Source organism: Martes martes (assembly GCF_963455335.1).
Source record: "Martes martes genome assembly, chromosome: 5".
In the NCBI taxonomy this organism is placed as follows: Eukaryota; Metazoa; Chordata; class Mammalia; order Carnivora; family Mustelidae; genus Martes; species Martes martes.
In genome coordinates, this window is record NC_137892.1 from 70,118,328 (window position 1) to 70,122,922 (window position 4,595).

The window sequence follows — 4,595 nt, forward strand, 5'->3', positions numbered from 1 at the left end:
ATTCATCAAACATTCTAAATTCTCCCTCATATACCTAGTCACCTTGCAGTTAGGCAGGGTCACTGAGCTAGCTCTGAGCAAAGAGTACTATTGGTCACTTCTGGGCTGAAGCAATGAAAGACCCATGAGCAGTTCTCTAATTTTCTCCTTCTTCTGCTGCAGCAATAAAGGAAATCTTAAGTTCCAGATGGCACAGTTATAAAATGGGGGAACATTCAATATCCTGTGTGTCTGAGGTTCAATGATGCACATCAGACATGTAATGTGAGCGGGAACATGGGTGTTGAGCCTCAGATTTGAGATCGATTATTACCACAGCTTAACCACCCCATGCTGCTGACTGATGGACCAGCCCAGAGCTCCCAGGAAAGGCCCTGCCTCTCTCTTGCTCTAGCACTGCAAGCTCATTTTGAAACGTCTTAATCTTGGAACTTCCAACTGCCATCTTGCCATCATGAAGAGAGGGCCTATCTGAAAAGAAAGCCACTCAGAAGCAAGCAGAGCCATGAGATAAAGGAAAAGAATCTTGTCAACCTCATCTGAATTCTTCGATACATTTGGGCACAAAGGCTTCTCGACTCTTTGAATCTCTCAGCTATGAGAGAAAGATGTTTCCATTTTTGCTTAAGCTAATTTGAATTGTGTTTCTGTCCTTTTCGGTGGCAAGAGTCCTTCCAACCCCCTTCTTCTGACTGGCCCACATAGCAACATAGAATTATCCTTCCCATAGAAAACAAGATTCCTGGATATTGGAGTGGGGCTCTCAGCACATTTTGTTGCCCTTAGAGAGTATGATTCTCCTGTATTCTATATGGATGTCCCCCACTGAAGTATAATTACATACCTCTTTTCCATTTCCTGAGAAGGATGTGTTTATAGTCAGGAGTAGGGAGGCAACATCATCATCAAATCACTAAAGGGAAGAATTCACCAGTGATCAAAAATGAAACAAAGGGAAAGTGAATATTGATTGATCTCATCTTACAAAAACAATGGGCAGAAAACGGTGCTGCCTTTATTCTACTGTAATATTTTCTCTAGGTATTGTTTTGCCTTCACATGTTTCCTGATAGTTGGGACCTTTGGAAAAGTGACTAGAGGTTTTGAGGGTTTCCCCCCCATAGAAATGATGACTGTGCACAGACCCACCCGCAGTCTCTCTTTTGTTCTCTGTAGGAGCCAGGAAGGAGGCACGTAGGAGGTGAATGTTAGGAATGAGGTTACACTCTGTGGCCATGGGATTGCACCAAGCTAGCAGGTCCACTGATGGGTCAAACCAACAGAGCTGACCTCCGCTCCATGCTTTGACCAACAGTGTCAAATCCTGACCAGCTGCCTAGGCTGGGCTGAACCACACTTTGATGTGACCTGAACTGACCCCCAGCCCCCACAATCCAAACACATGATTCCTCAGAAAGCATCCTGAATTGACCAAATGGAAACTTCTGGCTTAGAAATGGCCAGTGGCCTGGAGGCAGCAGAATCAGCATTGCTTCAGCCTTGGCCACAGCTGTGAGTCAGGGGGTTAAAACTGAGTCTTCACCAAGTGTTCTTCTGGTACTGACTTGGGAATTCAGCCAGATCCAGAGGAGGGATGGCATTTTATTGAGTGCAAGAAGTCAGGTTCAAGTTTTCAAAAAAACTCATTATTGCCTTAAAGGTTTTTTTTTTTTTTAAAGATCGTACTTATTTATTTGACAGACAGAGATTACAAGTAGACAGAGAGGCAGGCAGAGAGAAGAAGGGAAGCAGGCTCCCTGCTGAGCAGAAAGCCCGATGTGGGGCTCGATCCTAGGATCCTGGGATCATGACCTGAGCCCAAGGCAGAGGCTTTAACCCACTGAGCCACCCAGGCACCCCCGCCTTATAGCTTTTATTTAGCGAGGAAACATATTTGTAAATTCCTGTGTATATGTGTGTATTACGGACCCAGATGTTATCATTAGAAGATTGGGAAACTTGTTTTCTTAGTCACGATGGCCTCTGATGGAGAGTCTTCAGGTGCTTTCCCCCACAGCTGACCAAAGCCAGAATATGTGAACACATATTTCAAAAGGATCTACTTATCCATTGTAACTACTACCATCTTGGGATCAAGTCTAGATAGTACCTGATTGGATGAAAAGGAGTTATATGCTATTGACAGTATTTTGTTAAGTTATACTTCTCATTTCTCTTGATAATTATAATGTTAGCAACATAACACATTTATTGGTTGCCAAGTGTAAACTTTTGCTTAGAGAATTTAGAATTTCATATGTGAAGGGATTATCTAGCCTACATGCTCAGATCTTCTCTGCAACATTCCCCACTTCACCCTGGCATGCCACTGCTTCTAGAAGCAATCTATAGTAAGCATTGTTGGAACCTTGTACATCACCCTGGCCCACCTCTGATCTTAGCAGTGGCCCAGACCAGACTCTTTCAGCTGATGCTATCTCACCTCTGTTGGGTGCCCCACAGATTTCCACATCTGCTCATGAGCTTCTCCCAGTCTACCTACTGGACTAGTGCTGCTCAGAATTAGAAGAGTGCTTCAGCCTTGGAGGCAACCCTCAATAAGAAGGGGATGGGGGTGGGCCCTGGGTCATTCTCACTGCCTGCCCTCCTCTAGGTGAATGATTGGGGGGCATAGTTTCTGCCCAATTCTCAGAGCTCTCTGGATAATGCTCTCTTCTATTGACTCCTCTTCCTTTCCTAACTCACTCCTCCAATCCATTCTCTTTTTTGTTACCTGGGATCATCTCCCAAAGAAATGGCTTGCCTTCAAGCCCTTATCTCAGGCTCTAATTAGGCTCTAATTAAAAGCAAACTAAACTGCAGTCTATTGCATTGTAATGGATAAGAATATGGGCTTTAGAAATACACTGCCTGACACCAGCTATGTGACCCTGGGCAAATTTCTTAACCTCTATGCCTTCGGTTTTTTTACCTGTAAAATCTGGGTAATAATATCACCTATATCCTATGATGATTTTGAAAATCAAATATTGTAAAAGCACTTAAAGGATTGTCCTGCTCATAGTAAATGCTCCATGAGCACTGCCCCCTATGTCAGTTTGTGGGCACATAAATAGCAGCTGTGGTTTAAGGGCTTTTCCCTAGTGTGAGGTGGATCCGTTACCCTGTGAATTTCATCCTCCAGGCAATGATGGCCAAGAGCTTCAGGTCACAGCCGCTCAGCTGGATAGAAGTGTGGGGGATGGGGAAATGAGTTGAGTTTACTGGAGATTCCTAGGTCACTTGTAAGTAATTTCTCTGGGGCTGGCTTTGTCCTAGGCTCTCAGGCCATTAAAAACAAACAAAAAATTCTACAGCAGTGAGACAAATACATTATTTTAATAAATCTGAAGTGAATGGCAGTTGTTACAAAAATTCTAATGAAATGCTATTTAGTCCAATAATTTTCAATAACTTTGAATTCTTTTCTTTAAATTCAATTAGCCAACGTACAGTACATCATTAGTTTCTGATGTAGTGTTCAATGATGAATTCTTTTCTTTTTAAAAGCAGGGTCATAAATATCAAAATATAACATCTACCCGTCTGACAATCTGAGTTTGTTATTGTAAATGTTCTACTGAGAACACCCCGCCTCCTTTTGATACAGGGCCTACCACTACGTACAGATTTACTGTGCAAGTATAGAGAGGAAGTTTCAAGGAAGTGATAAAAATCAAAGATTGAGAGACTACAATGGAGATTTGCGGATCACCAACTAGCAGATTGTATGCGACAAGGAATACAGGGAAAAAGACTGATTGTGATTGCAGGCTTCTACTAGCCCATGCCCCTTCTTCTCTTCTGCGAACATATTTGGAAACCCAGTTTCCAAAGCCTCTTTACTCCAAGTGTGGTCCGCATCCACTACACCAGCGAGCTCAGCAGACTACAGTCCTGACAGAGGGTGCTCAAGCACGTGTGAGAATCTATGAGATATATAACACCTCTGCTTCCAGAGAGCTTTTCCCCTTCGCAGTTGTTACATTACGAAGATATTGCTGTTAATCAAAATACTTCTAGAATTTCACTAACACCAGAAGCACATTCTTTTGACTATCATCACAGAGGGGAAGTCCTTGTCTTTGGGGGAAAGTCTTACTTCTGTAGATAATCAAAATCAAATCTTGTAAAAAAAAAAAACAATTATCAGCTGAGCAAGAACATTTTTGGTCAAACAATGACTAAAATTGATTTTCTGATGTGGTTCTAGAGCAAAGCGGCCATCCTAGTTGCCCAAGGCTAGGTTTTTGCTGGTTATGCCAACCAAATTATTAATAGCACCCACTGTCATTCTCAAAGGGCCCCAGTGTGTGTGATAAATCGTGATATCCTGTCCTGAAGGCAATTCCAAAAAATAAGTCACAAACATGTAAGTAGTGTCAAGATTTTAAGATTGAGTGCTCAGCTTCCTAATATGACTACTTTTAAGAACACATTGATATAAACGTACAAGTTCTGATGTGTTTGCTTTGGAAAAAAAAAACAAAAAACAGAAACAAATAAACCCCCTGTACATTTTTTTGGCTTCTTTTGGTAAAATCATGAGCGTGCAGATAGTAGGCAAACAGAGGTGAGGCGTGACGGTGATGGGC